Here is a 23,450-nt window from a genome sequence, read left to right on the forward strand (position 1 = left end):
TTTTTTTAGAAGGCTGAAAAATAATAAAAGGTTGAGCTATTCTGAACCTTCTTTTGTAGACTTCTTGGGAAAAGTCAGCCTTCAATCTTCCCAAAGGAGCATCTATTTTCATGCAGTGGATTAACGATTGTTTTTGACAAGCTGATACAAACAGCTAAAATAACTAACAAAATCCCCTACCTTACAAATTTACATAATTTCCAAATCATATATTCAACTTCTGAATTATTTAGGAAACTTTGAACACCCACCAGAGACCATTACATTATTTCTCTCTGTTTAATCTCATTTCTTATCTCCTAAATATCTGAGTTAAATGTAAGTGTATACAGGCAAGACTTCTTGATTTATCATGCAAAAATGTCATAATTCCACATGAGCATATAGAAAACATCATCTGTGAAATGGGAAAATGCCTATTTCATCTATCTATCATTCATCCTGAGCAGTGATCCTACCTTCTTAGCTATAACAGTGCTGCAAGGAACCAAACTGTCTATGTCACCATCATTGCATTGGGTAGCCTCATAGCCCTCTTGATGCTGGTTTAATTCAAGTAAAGATTTTTTTTTTCCCCTTTACTATCAAAAACACTTCAGTTGAGAGGTCAAGCTGCTGGATTACTGAAAGTATAAGACAAGGTGATCAGGATTCAGTAATAAGAGTGTGTCACAGTTCTGTGTCAGCTTCACTACTCTGCTCCTTTTGGCTGAGGCTGGCATCTCTAGCAGAAATGAAAGCCAAACTTCATCCTCTTGATCCCATTTGAAGTTTGGCTTGGGGGGGGGGGGGGGTTTGTTCTGAAACAATACATACAGACCTCTGTTCCTACTCAATTCCTTCTAGGAGAAATGATTAAACCTAATTTAGCTTTGCTTTCCATTAAGCCCCCATGGATACTTTTGCATAACTGTGGACTTTATATTTCTACCCATCACTATTGTACTAGATAGTCCAGAGGTTCACTCTAGACTACACTGGTTTTCTGCTGACAATAACATGCTTGAGACTCACTTTTGAGTTTGAAAACTCAGAAATTTTAGGCTGGAAAAACTTAAGAGTAGGAAATGGGTTGTTACACTTCCCTTTTCCACCCTCTCTCCAGTCACTCAGTATGACATTTCACAGCAAGGAACACAATCACAGCCAAACAACGATGGTGAGAACATACACCTGCATCCCAGTCTTTATTCCACCAGATTCCCAACCGTATGAGAGGAGTGAGTGTAGTTAGAGTGAAGGAGAGAAGGCTTCCTTTGCTTCCCAGATAATCAAAGCCCTTAAAGGTACAACAATGAACTTTATTTTCACTATAGTCTTGGATTCCTCTATGCCTTCACTTCAGTACAACCTGAACTATAGCATTATACATCCAAATTTTTGTCACATCTCCCTGTTGCATTATATACTCCTAGACATAAAACTGTTTTCTGTTTTTTTTTTTTTCTGTAGCAATAAAGTTCCAAGCTTTAAATTTTAGGCCCACTATTTTGGTAATTATTCATAAATTTTTAATGTCAAGTCATCTTTTTCTCAATTACTTTATCTTTAGTGAAATTTTTATATTGTTAGATGTCTTTTTTTTTCCTATTAGTCATAGATTATTTCACCTTAGTTGCAATTTAGGTTAAATATAAAAGCAAAATTCTCGACAAAGAAAAATAAAAGCAAAATTCTCTAGAATTCAGGTTTTCAATAGAAAGATAATGCTAGGAGTGAGCATTTAGTCTATTAGTTGAGATGTCTACACCTCACAACAAAGTGTTTGGGTTAAAATTCTAGCTCCAGCTGGTGGACTGTGGCTTCCCCTCTGTGCAATCCCTGGGAGACAACAGTTATGGTTCGAGTAACAGGGTTCCTGCCATCCATGTGGGAGGCCTGGGTTGGTTTCTCAGCTTCCAGTTGTCAACTCCAGCCCCAGCTGAACCACAAACCAGTCCCAGCCATGGCAGACACATAGGGAATGAGCCCTCAGATTGGAGCTCACTTTCTCTCTGTCTCTCTCTCTCTCCATCTCTCTTTCCCTCCCTCCCTCTCTTTCTTACTTCCTCCCTCAGCATCTCAAAAATAAATAAATAAATAAATATTACTTCTCAGAAGGAAAATTGTGCTTTTGTGTATTTACCTGTGTTTTCTTTCCTTACCAGCTTCATTTCAAGGGGAAAACTTCAGTTCATGAAGTGAATATCCCAAAAACCTGTACTGCCACTGAGAATGCAGTCTTTTGCAACCAGGGCTAAGATTTCAGAATAAGGAAGTTTTATGAGCATGGATTCTGGCATCAGCCAGCCTGGGTTTAAATCACAGCTCCACTAATTGCATGCAAGTGACTATGGAGAAGCCTTTTAGCTTCACTATGTCCCACATTCCTCATCTGGAAAGGGAGTATAGGAGTTATGCCTATCTCACAAAGTGACTGTGAGGAATGAAAGAGCACAAACATGAGCAGGGCCTGGCACCAAGTGAGCACTGTGTGAATAGCAGTTACAATTATTCATCAATGCCCTCAGACTGAGTATATCCATCAGAAATGAGGAACAACAAAGCCTACCTACTCTTTTGAAGCTGGTATGCCACCATGAATAGTCAAATTACAAGTGGCTAGGGGTACAGCTATCTGAAGAAAAGCACTAGAAGGTCTCATACTTATTCACAAATTCTAGATGCCGACTTTGGGAGTGGAGGGAAGAAGAAAGGTATAGAAGTATCTCTTAATCTGTCTAATATTAGAAAATTGATCTATAGAAGCATATCAGTGCTAATTTTAGAAGAATTGAACCAACCATCATAAAAGACCATGAAAATCAGCAGAATGCTATCTCTTATTCAGTGTTTATTTATAAAAACACAGCCATATATATATATATATATATATATATACATTTATGTCTCATATATAAGTGAGAGACATGTGCAGAGAGACATTCAGAAATGAGGTTTCAACAATTTTGAAGTCACTAAGGTAGAGTGAGGAGGAGATGGATTGTCATCAAGCCTCACTTTTCTAGGAGAAAAATTGATAATCACAAGAAATACAAACAGCTTTCCCTCAGAAGTCTGAATCTGTGGTTATAAAAAGCTTGCTCCTTTGTCTAGTTTTTAATGTAGTAAGAAATTTAATGGAGCGAAAAGCATATTTTCCTGGAATTAGAGAAAGAATTCTACAAGTCAGCCTAGATCCTAATATGCTGAGTTAAAAGAATGAAAACATGCTTCTTATAACATCTTGATTGAATTTTTAAATAATGCTTAAAATGAAAGCCCTGGATAGGAGTCTCTTTTTGTCAAATCTCTACAAATTATCAAATCCTTTCCTTTCTTTTTGTTTTCTCAACCTCTTTTGTTTCTTGTTGTCCTGTCCTTGATATTGCTTGACAAGTTTATAATGAAAAAATTATAATGGCATAATAATTAGAGAGAGAAAGAGAATAAGAACCAATTATCTGAATAGAATTAATTTGGCATAAATATAGGGAAACTTTTGTCAGAAATATGAACAATATTTACTAATATAGAATAAGTAAATATCTTTTAAAGAACTTTAGAACTTGGGGTGGTAAAAGAAACAATTCAATCCCTCCCGCATATGTACACAGCTCTTTTAGGAGATGTTTCCATAAACATCTCTAAATTAGCTAATGGGTCTCAACCTCTGCACACTTAGAGTGGGGTCAGGGATAGGGAGGAAGCCAGGAACCAATTGAGCCAATCAATACACACTGAGGGCATAGAAGAAATAGGAAACTACCTTCCTTCTTCTGAAGATGGCTAACTAGAGAACAAATCTAATGTGCATTTAGTAGTGAGAAGGAGCATGTTTGCTGTTTGTCCTAGGAGCATGAAGTGCATTCATGGTTATAATTTCATTTGCCTTCACATTGGTTCTATAAATCGGATGAGATATATCCTCCTGCTACTGTTTAATCATGTAATCCTGAAGCGTATTTATTTAAACAAGTTAGCCCAAGATAGAATATGGAACTATCTAGAATTAGGAACCACTTAATTCCAGAGAACCCATTAAGTGTTAGGCATGATGCTTCTACATTTGCTGGTAAAAGCCTTCTACCTGGATCAACTTGTTCTGTGAGATAAAAAATTGTCCTAATTCCCACTGTATACACCATGCATGCAGCAGTGTTGCTAGGGATTCTGGGGGGCACTTTTAACTCTACTTTTTCATACCAACTCTCAATTGTCTGTCTTATCATCCTTCTGCAGTGTCCCCTGAATTCCCTCAGTTCTCCTGACCTGCTCATCTATGACAATGTGCATAGAAAAACTTTATTAAAGTTTAGGCTATAATAAGGTGTGTTGTAAAGGTGATTGCATAATGCAAACATACCCCCCAAATTAAAATTACATTAAATTTGGATAACAGCAATCTGTATGCTTAAACAATTCACTGCTTATGCTCTCTGCTAAATATTTCAAGAGGCCCATTCACATTTAGCCTGCCAGGCTTCTAACTTTTGACCCAGCAACTCCAGTAACAGATATTTTTGAAGAGAAGTGAAACCATATGTTCACAAAACAATCTATAAAAATATTTAGGGGCTGGTGTTGTGGCAGAGTGGGTAGAGCCACCATCTGCAATGCCAGAATCCCATATGGGCACATGTTTGAGTCTTGGCTGCTCCACTTTCAATACAGCTCCCTGCTAACACACCAGGGAATGCAGCAGAAGATGGCCCAAGTGCTTGGGCCTCTGCATCCACATGGGAGATCCGGAATAAGCTCCTGACTCCCGGCTTCAGCCTTGCCAAGCCCCAGCCATTGCAGCCATTTGGGGAGTGAACAAGTGATGGAAGATCTGTGTGGAGTGAGTGAGTGAGAGTGTGTGTGTGTGTGTGTTCCTCTCTGTGTAACTCTGACTTTCAAATAAATAAATAAACCTTTTTTAAAAAATGTTTAAGGGCACTTTTACTCATAGCAACACAAAATTTCAAATAATTTCAGTGTCCTTCAACTGGTGAATAAATAAGTATATTGTAACATCATGGGACATTTTAGCTGTAATGGCCCCCAATTGCTTTTGTCATTGGAATATATCAAGCATAATTCACACTTGAAAAGTGCATCCTACTATTTTTGTTTTCTGAACCTGCCACTTCAATGTGAACAAGCCCAGATTGTCCTGGCAGATATATATGCAATCATAAATATGTGGTCCCTTTGTCCTCATCACACCACCTAACAATCAGCCACTCTCTAGAAAAACTGCTACCTAGATGACTCATCATCAACCACAAATGCATGAGTGAATCCCACCAAGTCTAACAAGAGAACTGCCTAGGTTGAATTTAACCAAAATCGCTGACCAACAGAACAATGAGCAAAGCAAATGGTGTTGTTTCAAGTCACTAAATTTTGGTGCAATATGTTATGTTGCAAAAGTTAATTGATATATATTTATTCATATTATGGAACACCAATTGAAAACAAAATAATGAATTATCAACACATCAATATCTTGACTTAATCTCAAAAACATTATGCTCAGTGAAAGAATCCAGGTACAAGGCAATGAGATTCTATTTGTAGTAATTTGAAGACCAAGCAAAATCACTCTGATTATCAGGATCAAAACAGTGGTTATTACATCGTGGGTGGGGTGGGGTATTTGGAGAATAATGAAGAGAAAAGGTCAAAAGAAAACTTTCTGGAATAATAGAAATGTTCTTGGGGATTTGGGAAGGCTTATGGCCCAGTTTAATAATTATGTGAAAATGAATTGGAATAAAATTAAGTTATATAAGGTAGATATTGAATGGTGCTGTAGAAGCACCAAGTGAGAACTACTCATGTGTGTTTTTTGGTGTTTAAGGAATACTTCCTTGGGGCTGGTGCCGTGGCTCACTTGGTTAATCCTCCGCCTGTGACGCCAGCATCCCAAATGGGCGCCAGGTTCTAGTCCCAGTTGCTCCTCTCCCATTCCAGCTCTCTGCTGTGGCCCGGAGGGCAGTGGAGGATGGCCCAAGTGCTTGGGCCCCTGCACCCGCGTCAGAGACCAGGAAGAAGTACCTGGCTCCTGGCTTCAGACTGGCGCAGCACCAGCCGTAGCGGCCATTTGGGGAGTGAACCAACAGAAGGAAGACCTTTCTCTCTCTCTCTATAACTCTACCTGTCAAATAAATAAATAATAAAAAAATAAGGAATACTTCCCTGAGAAGCAGCTTTGAACTAGCCTATGCTTCATGTAGGAACTTGCTATACCATGATAAATTTTGTTAGGTAGAAAACCCCATTATTACAAACATGAAACAGAAATGCGAGCATATTGGGCAACAGCCAGAGATTTAATATGGAAGAGTGAAGGGGAGTCACAAATGTTGGGACTAGAAAGGTAAGCTTGAGCAAAATCATGAATGTCCTTCAAGTCTTTGCTATCAGTATTTTACCTGGCAAGGAGAGACACTGATTTACTTTTCTGTCTCAGACCCCTACCTCCCATTTGATGCTGTACATATTGTGAAGCTCAGCAGTAGTAAGCGGAAGGTAATTAGTGGCTCACCAATGTATTTCTGATATAAGAAGCCCACTCTGGTGTGTAGAAGCATGTATAAACAATTCAGAGGAGGACCATAAAATCATGATGAGCCAGAACTACTGAAAGAGATCTGCAATGGTAATTAAATGAGTGGGAGGAGCACTCTAGTTCTCCTGCATGCCCCAGGTTTCCCCCGAGTGGCATTAAACTCTTCTGTGGTTTGTCTAGTAGCTGAGCCAGTTTGTTTCTTGCTGATTTCTAAGCTCTGCTAACCCAAAGCTCAAAACTATCCTCTGTATACAAATTGCCAGCTTGGAAAACTCAGCTTTGTTTTTTAAACAGAATGTGAATTCACTCTGACTTTCAGAATCATATATTCCCTTCTCTTGATGGTATCGTCAATTTCACCTGCTGGATAAACTAATACTGTGTGAGAGTGAAAAATTTTAGGAGTTTAGATCTATAACCATGGTCCTAAGTCTTTCTCTTATTATCTTTTAATCTTGTGACATCACTTCATTCTCTAAACCTCACTTTTCTCATTGGTAAATAATAGATGATGAAGAAACTCCCTATTTAGTTTCAGAAAGACTAGATAAGACAATAGCTATAAAGATGTTAACACATTTCCAGAACATAGTGAGCACTCCAACAATTCCAGCCATTACTTTGAATAGTAATTACCTACTTTGCCTTTCATAACTCCCAGTTGTAACCAAGATATGGTTTTTCTCTTTAGAAAGACCTTCAAGTTTTGAATCTATAATCAGATGTAATGCAAGTACACACATGCCCACATATTTCAGTAACAACATAAGAGATACACCATCCTATTGCCTTAATATGATTTTTCTTTAAACTGATTTTTGAATGTAATTATCAAGGTCAGTTCACAACAAGGGAGTTATGTGGAGTCTTTTCTGAATTCTTGTGCTGCAAGGAAAGTAAGATACAAGATGAGCTCAGGTCACCCCTGCCCAGGATTCCCAGCAGGTGAGACAAACCTTTGTGTGGGAGTGCATACCTCCAAGCCACCAGGAACAGGGGATGCAAAGAATGAAGGAAGCATGTTTGAGTGAGTTTCCTAGAACACATGAGTGCTCATAGACTCACCCATCACATCTTACTAAATAACTTGAAATGTCAGCCTCTGAACTATATCATACTGAACTGCACACCAGGACTTTTTCATAGCCAAGTTTGTTTAGTCAGAATAGGGAGGAATCGTAACAGATTCCATCAGGGCCACTCCAGCGTCTCTGTCAGCATAAAGAGGAAGAAACCCAACTGCAAACCCCAGTAAGAAAAGTTTCCCGGGGCCTGGTGTGATAACTGACAAACTACTTCTCAGCCCTGTTACTCTCTCTGACTTCCCCAGGGCTATGTGGGGCAAGTGTTTCTCACATCTCACAAAGGCAGCTCTACAGGGCTGATAAGATGATTGATTTTTTAAGCTGTAAGCATTAAAAAATGTAAAAAGCAAAGTACACAAGCTTCCAGTTTTACTTGGTTGCTATGTTCTCAAATGATAATAACCATCTTACATGTAATTAGTGACATCTCTCCATTCTCAGGTATTTAATACTTTCTTTCACCCTTATATAATCTAAGATGTTTATTGGAAAGAAAGTGACTAATACAGGAAGAAAGATCAGTGAAAGCCAGCAGTTAGGGGCAGGTGTTTGACCTATCAATTAAGACACCTGCATTTCCCATCAAAGTGCCTGGGTTTAATCCCCAACTCCAGATCTGGACTTTAGTTTCCTGCTAATGAAGATGCTGGGAGGCCAGCAGTGGTAGCACAAGCAGCAGAGATCCTGCCAGTCACGTGGGAAACCTAGATTGAGTTCCTGGTCTCCAACTTGGCCTCCACCAGCCCTGGACGTTATTGGTATTCGGAGAATGAGCCAGCAGATGAAGGAAGTTCTCTGGCTGTCTCTCTCTCTTTATCTGTCTGATTCTCAATAAATATATTTTTAAATGAACACTTGTCATAGCCAAGTTCTGACTCCAAAGTTATTCAGTCTATCTATATTATACTGCTACACAGGATCAAAATTGACAGACCTTTTAAGTAATAGTTCGATTCAGTTTTGTGCCTTTGAAAATTGCTTTGGGAAAAAATGGTCTTTAAATTTGTGTCTTCCCTAATTCACATCTTACTTCCCTTGGGGGTTCTTTTTCTATTACTACCCTCACTCCCATTCATCTTCCTCTACCACATATTGCAGCAAGTAGTTTGCTTCAGAAGCAAGCTTCATTAAATGCCACCTAAAGTAACTTCTCATAGACAATAAAGCTTATTCTCATAGATGTCATGGTAAAGGCATCAATTTCCCTAAGATTCCTACTTAACTATATTTTTAAAATCCTAATAATACATATGAGTTTACTATCGAATTTTGAAGCAACTTTTTCTCTAGTTGGTATGCCCTGATATTTCCTGTATATTTAGGACTTTTTTTCTTTTTGAGTACAGTGAATGCACTATATTCATTGACATTTTTATATAATGTTAATTAATAAATTATTTTTATAATTGAGAGTTTATTATTTAACACTTTTTCTGGCATTCATTATCTTACCAACAGAAGAACTGCCTTGTGATAATTTGAGAAAACTGAATAACACTGATGCTTTCCTACATCCTTTCACATAACCAATCAGCCTGACCAAAATTACTGGGCTGTGAGAGGATGGCATGTGATTCCAAGCCATGGGGACATCCCAGCTGGTCATGTCCAAACAACCGTAGTACCAGCGTGGAGGTTGGAGGTGAGATTTAGTGTTTGCCTATTAAGATTTTCAATTCCCAGCTGTCCTTTTTGACTCTGTCTCTGCTTCTGTGAACAAATTCTTAACCAGAAGTCAACTTCTAATCTAGAGAATAACAAGTTGTCAATTCAAGAAAGGTCCCTAGGGAAGTAGGGACTTGGGGTTGGGAGGTTGGTCTAGCCTATTCAGTGCTCAGTGTCCTCAGATGAAATTAAAGGAACAACTTCTGCCTACCCAAAGGTCTTGTACCCACATAGGTACTCTTGTATTATCCTGGAGATCCTAGAAAGTCCAGATTCCTCCAAAGGTGTAGACAGTATAGGAACACAGAAACCAAAATTAATAGCTTACTCACCATTCTCAAAATGTAAAATGGTTCATTGTATTTCATCACAGTTATTTTAACAAATAGCAGAATATTTATTCATCTATCTTAGGGTGGGGCTAACAAATGCTAGTTTAACAATTTATTTGGACATAAAAAATATGAATGTATTTGTGAGTTCCAAATTTTAATTATAACAGATGATAATTTACTCTTTACTAGTTTTAAAATCTCTGAGTTGAAGTGAACAGAGAACTCATCTGCTCTCTAATAATGTTACCAGGAAAAAGGAATTATCAATTAGCATGAGAAGTTCTTCATTATCATCTTCATCATCTCAAATTTGTTGAGAACATTCTATACATTGAGAACTTTACTTGGAATAGTGTTCCTCCTCTTCCTTCATTGTGTGATGACAATCCTTTTTGGGTAACTCCATTCAATTGTGGTTCCAACACTGAATACATTTTTGAAGATTTTGACTGGCCAGCCCAGAGGAAAGTGGGGGCTATCCATTTCTTTTGTTCTAGATATACTAATTCTCTGCTTCTTTTGGCATCCTACCTATAATTACAAAATGTGACCATTAGATAACTGTCCTCTCTCAAAAACGTTTAAAAGTCCTACAAAACAAAACTCGCAGTGAGTCACCTAAAATATGCCTATTAAAACTGCTTTCTGCTCAAAACTGGTCTCTTCATCGCTGTTTTTTTCTGGGTCTTGGTATTTAACCAGGTATACACCTAGTGTATATTCTCTGTATTGTATTAGCATAATGTCACTACTGGGATTGCATACTCTCTCCAGTGAGATACAATGGGAATTTTTAGCCTTGTTTTTTTTTTTAATGTTGGAATACACAACATGGCTAATTTATTTTTACAAATACTTCATTTTTGACAATTAATTTTACTATAGGTTCCCTATTACCTCTGATCAAAAATTATGTTACTTGTACTATTTGCTCCTAAGGAATTAAGTACTCATTTTGTGCAGGAATTTTTCAGGACAGTTTTAACTATTTACGTTTACAGGATACTTTAAAATTATATTCTGCACCTCAAATGTCTCATTATGAATAAATCAGATTTTCTATTGTATATTACAAGCATATAATCTTAAACTTAGTTTCACTATTGAAATAGTGTGGTATTGTTGATACATTCCTTTTTATATTTCTCAATTCTTTTCAATGAATAGCTTTGGTTGAAAACTCCCTTATGGCTCCTATCTCTAAAACTGAAGGCATTTTGTGGCAGTTCTATTGCATGAGATAAGTCATTTCTTTGATCACCTCCCAACTGGCACATGAATAAAATAGTTGAACTACTGTTCTCAATACAGTTTTAAAACTAATCTGATACTTAAACTCTGAGAGAGATATTAACCATGATGACATTTGAATTTTATTAGCCATCTTTCACTCTACCACATTTACTAACATAGTAGACTCATCTGTACCCAGGTAACTTATTGGTAAGTTTGAACTGAAGAAATGTTCCCATCTCCAGAGACCAAGTTATAATAGGAATGATTGGTTAAGCCAGTGTTGGCACTTGGTTCACTCCATTTCCCAGGCTTAAGTAGATAATGCAAGTTCGCATGTATGTCCAGTTTTATTTAATCTTTTAAAAAGTGTTTAATACAGTCATGCTTGATGATGCAGTACAATACCTAAAGACTGGTATTAAGATATATTTCTGATCTTCTGAAAAGCTTTTCTGACTCAGTAGGCTGTGAGCATTCACAATAGCACTAGAGGCAATCCTCCACATGTTATGGTAGTTTGATAACTGCACCTGGATTATTCTCAGCAAAGAAACTTTGTAACTTGCTCCAAAAAGCTCACTGGGTAGAATACAATGGGATAAGAGCAACCTGGTAGGTAATGGAGATGATATACCAGCCCATGTAATAAGATACTTCAAATAATGACTTTCATTAATAATAGTAATATAATCATATTAGAATCCTTTGCTAAAGCAATCTTAAAATTATGTAAATGGAATTAGATGAAGAGAACAAGTAAACATCATCTGAAATTTGTAAGTCTGCTTAGCGAGTATATGATATCCTCTGATCAGATTCCTCTTACAAAAAGCATGGGCTTAGAGCATTTGAATTATGAATTCAGAAAAATGAATTAATTAATTTCAATGAAACAGAAGTAAATTATTTGGAATATTATATGATGGCAGATAAAAAAGTAGTGTTTGCTCCCCCTGCATCACCACACCCAGTACAAAAACATTGTTAAACAATGATTCTATATTGTTTCAACATCAAAAATTGTTACAGACTTTCATATTTGTCCAAAGGCTCACAAATGAAATAAGTCTGTGTACTTTAGAAAACAAGTACAACTACTTTGTTTAATACATTTCTAATTTAGAAATGATAGCACAAAACATTTAACCTAAATGATAGTAACCTAAAATATATTTTCAGTTATACATTTTATTGTGAGATAATATCACCTACAATTATGTGGGATATCCTGTGTACTCTTTACCCTGCTTCCCCAAACAGTAACATGCTGCACAACAGTCCAACAACACTATCCCAGGGTCCATACTCAGGGCACAGAACAGCTCTACTGCCACAAAGATCCTACATGTTGCATATTTAAGTCCCCATCTACTTCCCTCTATCCCTTCACCATCTTTTCTCCCTGGCATCCACGAGTCTGCTCTCCATTTCTATAATTTCATCATGTCAAGAATGTCACATAAACATAATCATATAATATTTAACCTTTTTTTTTTTTTTGACAGGCAGAGTTAGTGAGAGAGAGAGTCAGAAAGAAAGGTCTTCCTTCCATTGGTTCATCCTCCAAATGGCCATTACGGCTGGCGCGCTGCACTGATCCGAAGCCAGGAGCCAGGAGCCTCCTCCTGGTCTTCCATGAGGGCGCAGGGCCTATGCACTTGGGCCATCCTCCACTGCCTTCCCGGGCCACAGCAGAGAGCTGGACTGGAAGAGGAGCAACCGGGACAGAATCCGGTGCCCCGACCAGGACTAGAACCTGGGTGCCAGTGCCACCGGAGCCAGCCAATATTTAACCTTTTGTGGTTGCTTTTTCACTAAGCACTATTCTATGGAAATTCATGTTTGTTGTTGCATGTATCGATAGTTTTTCTGTTGCTGAGTATTGTTTTGTGGTATGAATGCACCACAGTTTCTTTAACAATTTACCAACTAAAGGAGTTTGAGTTTTGTCCAGTCTGGGGCTGCTAGGAGCAAAGTTGCTGTAAACATTTGTGCACAGGCTTTTGTGTCAGCATGTCTTTACTTCTCTGGGATCAATGCTGAGGAGTGCAATTGCTGGGTCACATAATAGTTCCATGTTTAGTTTATTAAGAAACCTCTAAAATTTTTTTTTTTGCAGAATGGCTCTATACAAATGCTTCCTTACTTCTGCTTTCATGATTTTTGCTTTGTTTTCCAAAGTTTCACTGCCATGTATCTTGGTGTGAGTTTCTTTGGAATTATTCATCTGAGGCCCACTCACTTTCTTAAATTTATAAGTTTATATCTTTTGTCAAATTTAGGAGATTTTTCATCATTTTTATGTTTAAAATTATTTAAATTGTACATATTTATGGGGTACAGTGTGACAATTCAATGTATGAATTTAATAGGTGAAAATTAGATCAAGTTAGTTAGCATTTCCATCTCCTTAAACATATTTTAAAACTTTTGATTATACTCAGCCATTGTGCATATCCACAGGGTATAGTGTGACATGTAAACAAATATAAGCAACGTGTACTATTCAAATCAAAGCAACCCACATTTCCTTCTTCCCATCATCCCTCCGCACTTAGAGTCTGAGTTCCTATCCTCATTCATTCTTTGAAAACATAACATGTTACTGTGAACTGCAATCACCCAGTGTGCACTATAATCATCCCACTGTGCTATAGAACACTAGAATTTATTCCTTCTTTGTAACCATGTTTTGATATCTGTTATCCAACCCCTCTCCATCCCCCTCCTCCCTTGACCATTTATCAGTGCTGCTCTGTTTGTCTTTGCTGTTGGAACTCAAATGACACAAATATTAGACAGTTTGTGATTGCCCCAAGGGTTCCTGGGGCTCTCTTCATGTTTTTCAGTCTAGTTTTCCTCTGCTGGCTAGAGTAGGTAATTTCTACTGTTCTGTCTTCAAGTTCACTGGTTCCTTCTTTCCTATGTCTCCTCCACTCTCCAGTTGAGTTTTTTTATGTTGATTATTGCATTTTTCAGTCCTAAATTTTCAGTTTGGTTCTTCCTTATATATTTTATCTTTTTTGATGAGACTTTATTTCTTCCATTTATTTCAAGTGTGTTCATGATTGCTTATTGAAGCATTTTTACAAACAACTACTTTAAAATGTTTCCCATATAATTCTAACATGTCCATCACTTTTGTGTTAGAATTCATTGGTTGTCTTTTACATTATGTTTGATATCCTCTTCATTCTCAGTTTGATGAGTAATTTTTATTGAAACATGGACATTTGGTGTATTAAGTGATGAGATGCTGGAATTTAATTCAACCTGCTGTTTCCATTGACTCTTTTGATACCAATTTGGCAGAAGGTGGGATGCTGACTTATTTCTGCCAGAGGGGGCTAGAGTCCACACTCTCCACTCAGCTTCCATTGACACTCAAAGCAGAAAGCTTTTGCCATAGCTGCTGTTCCCCAGTAACTCCTCATTGATACCACTTGACTGAGAGGGGTAAGAGTGCCTTAGTGCTGCTCCCAGGTGGCATTCAGTAAGAGCAGAGGAGAAGAGGATTACCCTCATCACAAATTTTTCCCTAGGAGTCCTCTGCCACCACACCAGTGGAAAGGAGAGGGATACTCATTACTACAGAGTGAGGATACAAACCTAGATTTCTCAGGTGGCCTCCACCAGTTCTGGGACTGGCTGGATAGGGAGAGTCTTCCTACTTTCCAGCAGAAATATAAGCCCAGACTTCCAGTTTGCTGTTTTAGACACCATAACTTGGCCAGGGGCAAAATCATGGATCCTCAGCCTTTGCTGCTGTGGTTGGGGAGAGGAACTATAGTTTTGTTTATTTTTCTTCCTGTTATATTGGCTAAAGAAGAAACATTGTTGTCTTAAGTTTTCTTCTTTTCCTAATCTTGGCTAGAGAGAGCCCATTGGCATTTCTGGATTGTGGGTTGCTTCTGCTCCAAAATGGCATATATGAGACAGACAGACAGACATCAGACATAAATAAATCAGGAGATCCACCCGTGTTTTTACTTGGGTCCTAAGGTCCCTAGCTATTCTGCCTTCTTTCTACCTTGCAAAGTCTTCTTATGTTTGTAATTTGTATCAGTCAATTTTCTTTTCTTTAAAATACCTGAGAGGAGCTTCTTGGAAAGGAAAACATTTATTTTGACTTATGCTTTGGAAGTTCAATGTTCAGAATCAGGCAACCCCATTAGTCTGGCATCTGATGGAGGTTGGCAACAATGGAACTGCTGTAGAGAAATGATTACATGATGAGTCAGGAAGCAGAGAGAGAAGGTAGGCCAAGGCCAAAATTGGCTTAAATAACCAACTCTCCTGTGGCAACTACCTTCTGAGGACAAGTCCCCAGTGCCCTAAAATTTTCCCCCCAGGCCCTGATCTCAGATGCCATAATTAAATCAGATCACTTTTAACCCACCAACCATTAACATAAGACTTCGGAGTTTAAAAATCTGCATGAGCTTGAGGAATCATGTTCCATTCAATCCATAACATTGTATCCTGACTCCTCAAAACATGGTTTCCTTGTATACAACACACAATCATTCCATCCCCAAAGTCCCAAAGTTTATCCTGATCCAACACTAATTTCTTTAAAAGCCCATAGTCCATAATCTCATCAAAGACAAAGCAAACTCTCTTAGCTGTAAACCCCTGTACAATCAAAAGCATGTTATTTACTTATATGATATAATAGCAGAACAGGCACTGGTTATACATTTCCATTCCAAACAGGAGAAACAAGGAACTTGAATTAATAGAGCCAAAGCAAGACCAAAGTCCAGCAGGACAAACATTCTGGCCTAAGGCTCCAAATGTGGCATCCTGAGCACATTGTGTTGGAGGCTCTCTTCCTAAGAAGTTGGGCACACATGCTTTGCTGCTTGCAACCCAAGCTTCCATTCTCACAGGTGGGAGTCTTGATTCTGCAGATCCACTGGGCGTTGTGCTTGTGGTGACTCTCTGACCCCATATTTAGACCCAGCATTGCCCTGGGGAAGTCTCCTTGCAGTGACTCCACCCCTGGCACCAATTTCTATCTGGGTTCCCAGACTATCCAAAATTTTCTTGGAAATACAAATGGAGGCCTCCATGCTGCCACAGGTCTGTTGATCTTTGTCCACATGGATGCTTTCTGAGACAATACATGATTGTCTGTGGTTTAGAAGGCTAATCTGGCAAACTGTTTGCAGTTTTTCACGGCAAGTGTCTCATGTTGCTGGCATCTCCATTTTTCTAGGGTATCCTCTGCAGTTTTACTCTCATAGTTTCACTACATAGTGCTCTTTCAGGAACTCCAGCCTCATAGTAGAATTGTGGCTGGCCTCCCAAGTTTTCCTTTGAAATCTTTGTGGAAGCTGCCATGATCCAGTAATTCTTGCATTCTGTAAGCTTGCAAAACTGGCAACATGGGGACAATGCCAAAGTCTGGCAAGAACAAGGGCAAGCCAGAATCCAGGGCTGGTCCTGGTTGACTGTGGCACTCCAGGGGTCCTTCCTGCTGTAAGATCTTTGGAACAAATCCGTTCTGCTGGCCTCTGATAGGACTGTGATGAAAGGGTCTTTCTGTATGATTTCTGCCCTCCGGGTCTTTCTTGCAATCTTGCCCATCGACACATTGCTTCCTTTTAATCTCATCAGCAAATGGTTTCCCCACTTCACTTTCCTTTCCTCAGCAAGCTTTCTCTTTCTTCTGTCCCTGGCCAGGCTGCAAATTTTCCCGACATTTCTTCTCTGCTCACTTTTGGTCCTCATTTTCTCTATAAAAATCACCAACAGCAGCCAATAACACATCACAGACTGAACACTTTGCTACCTTGAAATCTCCTCCATCAAACAAACTAGTGCACCATCTTTAAGTTCAACCTCCAAAGGAGTCTCAGGACATAGATATTTAAAAGCCAGTTTCAGGGAGCCAGTGTTGTGTACAGTGGGTGGCCTATAGAGCTAGCATCCCATATGGTACTTGTTCAAGTCCCAGCTGTTCCACTTCCAATCTATCTCCCTGCTAATGCACCTAGGAAAGCAGTAGCACCTGGCCCAAGTGTTCTGGCCTCCATACCCAATTGCGAGACCCAGAAGAGGCTCCTGGATCCTTGCTTCAGCCTGGCCCACCTCCGGCCATTTGGGGAGTGAATCAGTGGGTAGAAGACCTCTCTCTCTCTCTTTCTATAACTCTGCTTTTCAAATAAATAAAAACAAAAGAAAATGCTCAGGCTAACTAGCCATCAGGGAAATGAAAATCAAAACTACAATCAGGTTTCATCTCACTCCAGTTAGAATGGCTTATGTACAGAAATTGACAAATCACATATGCTGGCAAGGATGTGAGGAAAAAGGTACTCTGTTCCACTGTTGGTGGGAATGTAGACTGGTGCAGCCACTGTGGAAGACAGTGCAGAGATACCGCAGAAATCTGAATATAGACCTACCATTTGATCTAGCCATCCTACTCCTAGGAATTTACCAAAACCAAAAGAAATCAGCATCTGAAAGAGTTATTTGTACCCCCATGTTCATTGCAACACAATTCACAATAGCTAAGATAGAATCAACCCAGATGCTCATCAACTATTGACTGGATAAAGAAATTATGGTATATACACAGCATGGAATACTACTCAGCTGTTAAAAAAAAAGAATCCTGTCTTTTGCAACAAGATGGACATGCAATATATATTTAGTGAAATAAACCAGTCCCAAAAAAACAGATATCCTATGTTTTCCCTGATGCAAGGTAACTAATAGAGTGCCTGAAATATAATGATTTGGAATGAAATAGACATTTTGAGATTTAATGATTGTTACCACCCTTGTCTCTTCCATAGAGGAATAGTGTTTTGCTTTTTTTTTTTTTTACCTTCATACTATTTGTTGAACTATAATCTTATTAGTATAAAGTAACTTCAAAATAGATCTAGGTAAAAATTAAGAGAAGGAATAGGAAAGGGAGGAGGAGGAAAGGTTGTAGCCTGGGCAGAAGGGAAGGTAGGGGGAAAGTGTCACTATATTCCTAAATCTCTGTATATGAACTAAATGAAATCTGTATAGCTTAAATAAAAATTAAAAAAAAAAAAAAGCCAGGTTCTTTGCCACCATGTAACCTGGATGCATTCCTCCCAGCATTCTAGCCTTCTGAGCCCTCTTCAGAAACTCACATACTGCTCACCTTACAGCATTCTAAGCTTTCTACAGCCTGCTGGTGCAAAATCTTCCAACACTTTCTGGTGAACCAATTCTAAAGGTTCCTCCATGTCTTTGGGTGTAGTTATTAGTGATGACCCCACTGTAGCTTCATTGCTTCAACTAAATACCTGATAGGAGCTTCTGGGGAAGGAAAGGGTTTGTTTTGACATACAATTTGGAGGTTGATAGTTAAGGATCAAGTGGTCCCTTAGGCTGTTGCCTAATGGATGATGGCATTGGTGGAGCAGGTGTGGAGGAACAAGCACATGTTGAGCCAGGAAGCAGAGAGAGAAGCTAGGCCACTAACCTGCCCCTGAGAACTACTTTCTGAGGTTAATCCCTCAATGACCTAAAGACTTTCACCTGACCCTCCTCTCAGAAGCCGTGATTAGGTCAAGATTCCACCCTCAATTCACCAACTATTAACATAAGACTCCACAATTTAAACATCTCCATGAGTTTGGAGAGCCAAGTCCTGTTCAGTACACAGCATCATACATTTAGTGTCCAGGGTTTTCAGTTGTACTATTCCAACTTCCTAGAAACAAAAGTTTGAAATAATTTAAACACCAAGGTTGCTACTTTTTAGATTACAATTAAATCTTTTTAGACACGTACAAAAAGACTTCAATTTCCTTTATCTGTTAGTTTCTAAGAGCATTTCTGGGACATATATTCATAATGTGGTTTGTGAATACAAAAAAGAATTTTAAACTGATTTAGTTACAGAAAGAACACATCATTTCCTTTCAGTCAGTAATGATATCAAGATGGTAGGTAATTCCTTATCAGGTGAATTAGAAGAGAACAAAACATATTTTATATACATGAAGGTGAAAAGATGAATAACTTAAGACTTAGCACTACTTTGAAAGCCAAAGGCTAAAATACCTGAAATATTTTGGGTTTTTTCGACACATGGATAATTGTGCAGTTTAGTGCCACACATATCTTTCATTATTATTCTAGTCATCCTTAAATAAGGAACAAAATAAAACCATTTTATTTCAATTGTTGGCACTCAGATTTTCCATAACATGAGTCACTCTTCACTATGTGACCTTGACTCTCTATAACATGACCCACACTCTTCAGACCTGGGGCCATTTCCTCCTCCCTGAACACATCTTCCCAGCTCAGTTGTGTGCGTTATTTGGAAGATGTCCTGTCCGCCTCTCCTCTTTATTCTTTGAATATCCCTCCCATCTCTTGAGGTGCATATCAGGAAAAGTGTCAACCTACAACCTACATTAGAAATGGACTGCCAGTTCTCAGGGGGGAAGCAATAAGAATAACTAGGGAATCCTCAAGATATGAGACTGAATGGATAAGGGAAGGATAAGGTGTCAGAATGGAGAAATGAGTGAAGATTTAGTCAGCAAGACTACTAGCATCGATTCTTATAGAAAAGTGATTAGAAATAAGGCTAGAAAGGAAGCTGAGGTTCTCATTGGGAAGGATTTGTATTCCATGAAAAAAAAAAATCATGTTCTTGCAAGGGGTATTCCTTGAACACACTGTAGAAAAATTACCCAGTAAGATTTTCAATTTGATACACACTTGAAGCCCACTGATTCTGGCCCAAATCTGCTTTCATAGCTCTGATTTCCTTTACTATTGTACAAGGTCCCAACATTCTCATCAGGTGCAGTTGCTGGCTGTTATCTAAACTCAATCCTTACTTTCCCTCTTGATAATCTCACTCTGGAAGAGTAAGTCCCATTTTTTCCTCTTATCTGTGAAAATACATATAATATTTATTCTTCCTAGGGTGGTTGTAAAGATTAATGAATTTACACATGAAAGCACCAGTTTACTCTTTGTCACTTTATAGACACAGTTTTCTTCCTTCCTCCTGACAATATAACATAAATCTGATGCAAATTATGTCTGTATCTTTTGTATTACTATAAAATTACAAATTCTTTAAGGCTAGGACTGTATCTAAACCAGGAACCCTAACCAGGGGCAATGTTAAGGGACAGAAGACAAAGTCTGGAGATGTTTTTGATTGTCTCAATTGTAAGATGTTAGTGGTTAATCATCCTACAATGCAACATAGCCTTCACAACAAATAATTACCCAATCAAAAATGCCAGTGGGGCCAAGGTTTAGAAACCCTGGTTTTATTCATCTTTGTAACCCGGATAGCAATTAGCAGAGCTGTACATTATAGGAAGTGCTCAGAATTTTTAGAATTGGAAACCCCTTTCCTGAAGGTAAATTTTATAAATTGCTATCAAGAAGTTGAATTTAGAAAGACATATGTTATAGGGAAATTGGAAGACAGCAGAGTTTGTGAATCTTGATTAATTTGGGGGAAACAAATTTCCATTTGTATTTAGAGGTGATCAATTTAAAAGCTAAAGTTCTCTTAATAAGCAAGCTTTTGTAATGAAATGCAGCAAGATTTACTTTTATATCAAAGGAGCTCCCCTGAGAGTTAAAGAATGCAGCTGAAGAGGATTAAAGATCACTGGTGAGCTGAATGCCATGCCTTTGTTGCATTCTTGGTCAGTATACTTAATAAACTAGAATCAGTGACACTTTAATGAGAAATTTAAACTTGTTGGCCTGAATTTCAGAATTTATCAATGCCTGTTAGCAAGATTTTCACTTCTAAATAATGCAGTAATGTGTAAGAGCCAAAAGAAAAGTTTGTGATTAGGAAAATTTGCTTAACAAATAACAAGTATTTAAAATAAAAAAAAAAAAGATTGATAAACTAGTGATACATCAGTAACATTTAGCCATGTATAGCAAGGATTTACTGAGGAGGAAGGAGTAGAACTACGAGCAGTACCCAGGATTCTTAATCAAACCCAATTTCTTACCCAGCCACAGCCAGCTCCAAGTACCAGTGACAAGGTGACCATGAGACTGGGTCATTCAGTGAAGAGGGCATTCTCATAGATTTGATGGATTAGAAAAAAATTAAGAAGTTTTATGAAAATCTTTTGTTTGGTGAAATCAAAATATTTGCTAAAGATAGAGTTTCATTCTTTTTATGGCTGAGTAGTATTCCACATTACATGTATACCCCATTTTTTTTCTCTTTATCCAGTCATCACTTGATGGACATCTGGAGACCATTATGCTTAGAGAAATATTCCAAACCCCAAAAGACACATATCATGTGTTTTCTCAGATTTGTGGTAGCTAATATATACAGTACCAGAAAAAAGCAATGCACATCAGTGAAATTGACATCTTGAAATTTAATTATTGTTTATAGCCCGTGTCTATATTCCTACAGATTAGTGGTCTTTCTACTTTCTTCTTACTGAATTCTTTATTTAATGGAGGATTAAGACTGGGATTATAAAGTAAATTGAAAATATGTTACCACAAAGATTAAAAGAAAAAAAGGAATGGAACAAAGGAGGAGGGAGGGTGGCTGGGAAGTATAATTATGTGCTTAAAATTGTATATATGAAATAATGAAATCTATTCTCTTTGAATAAATAAATAAAAAAAAAAAACAAAGTCTTTCTCAAGGCAAAAAGAAGATGCAGGTTTTTAACTAGAACTCTCTATTCTAAAACTAAGTTCCATAAAAAACAGTGATCCCAGGGGCAAGCATTTGGCATACTGGTTAGGAGATCAGTTGGACATCAGTTGTGATGCCCAGGTTGCACACTGAAGTACCCGGATTTAATACCCAGTTTTGGACTCCAGATTCCCATTAATGCAGATCCTGACAGACAGCAGGTGATGGCTCAAGGGTTTGAGATCCTACCACCCACATGGGAGGCCTGAATTGTATTCTGACTCCTGGTTTCAGCTTAACCCATCCCAGCCACCCCATCCAGCCAGTTCTGGCATTTTAGGGGATTGGCCCAGCAGATGGAAGTTCTCTTTCTCTTTCCCTTTCTCTCTTTCCCACTCTCTCTCTCTCATAAATAGATTTTGAAATGCAAAGAAAAACAATGATCTTGATGATTCAAAGAAGTAGTTCTTATTATCACTATTTTATTGCCAACAGCAACAAATAACCCAAGGAGAAATATGCTAGTTTAGTTCTTAAAAATTTATTTAAAGACAACTAACTCTGCTAATATATCATCAGTGTCATTCTTACTTAGCCCTCTGTTATCTCTTCTGGTTCAGGTACCACACATGATGGCTAGGAAGGAAAGAGGTTCACATTCCCTCCCATCAGGGATCCAAAAACGAAAACCAAAGAACATGATTTTCCCCAACTGTTACTCCTCACATGTGGCCACTACTGCTTCCTCGTCTGTCCTCCCTGTAAAAACACTGTCTTATTCCATGCCAATTCTCTTTGGAAGACAGCTGAAGCCTGCCAGAATACTCTTTCTCCCTCAAATCCAAATAGAGATTTTCTAACATTTCTTTCACCTGGGGTTCTCCCTGTTTCCAAATAGTTCTGCTCCCATTAAATACTTATGGGTGTGGCCTCTGACTTAAAATGTCCCCCTCACCTCCATCATCTATCGCCTAATGAAAAACAACTTCATTAGGCTGACCATGGCCATGCCTTCAACGCTGTGTGTTACTTCCTGATTAAAAACTGCAGCCTTTGCTAATGTTCCCTTCCCCACATCAGATATGCATATGTGGGCTCCATACTCAGCTAGATTAATGTCTGTCTGAAATGTCATCAGTAATAATCCCCACCATCATTCTGAAGACATAGCTTTAAGGATTCTGCTTAAACTGAGTTGTTTTTGCAAAAAAAAAAAAAAAAAAAAAAAAAAGTTTCCTACTCATTAGGAAAGTACGTTTATTTCCTTCCTTCAACTACAGTTTATAATTTTGCCTAAATATACACTATACTGATGTGAAGGAATACAAAAGCACTCAATCTGAAGGCACAGATATCAAATGACTTTGCTGTGTTCTTTAACAGGCACAAATTTCAGTGGGCAGAGATTCCATTGATCATAGGGATCTATATGTAGTATATTTCAGAAAGAATGTTGTGGTGTGTGCAATACTGAATTCAATGCATTGTGATGATACTACTTACAGGTATCCACCTCATCACTCCTCTGTGACCTGTGACAGGTTGTCTTTCTTATATCCACTATGCCTTGGCCCTGGTTACAGGTCTGTAAATGAGTTTTCTTACTGAGAGAGTCCATACAACACACCATGGAATCTTCATCTTTCTCACTTAGAGCATTTTTCTGATGATTGAGAGTCCAATTTTAGAATCATGGGCTCTGAGCTAATGAAAAGCAAGATAGCAATTGATTGGCACAAATGCAAATGTTAAACCCTTTAATGAATGGTTGTAATTTTTTTTCTTTTTCTGTACTTGACATAATTTGTTTCAGACTGCCTGACAATGAAAAAAAAATTACACATAATCACCAATCAGAGAAACACAGAGCAATGTACTTATGAGACAAACTGGCATCATTTGCATCAAGAATCCACACTGGAGTTAAGATCCAG

The 23,450-nt window shown here is 38.1% G+C and overlaps 1 protein-coding gene across 1 annotated transcript in view; it reads left to right on the forward strand.

Moving 5' to 3' along the window:
- Positions 1-23,450, forward strand: part of NKAIN2 (sodium/potassium transporting ATPase interacting 2) — a 1,221,663-nt gene that overhangs the window by 1,164,064 nt on the left and 34,149 nt on the right. The window lies entirely within an intron of this gene.

Source organism: Lepus europaeus, chromosome 3, assembly GCF_033115175.1.
Source record: "Lepus europaeus isolate LE1 chromosome 3, mLepTim1.pri, whole genome shotgun sequence".
Lineage (NCBI taxonomy): Eukaryota > Metazoa > Chordata > Mammalia > Lagomorpha > Leporidae > Lepus > Lepus europaeus.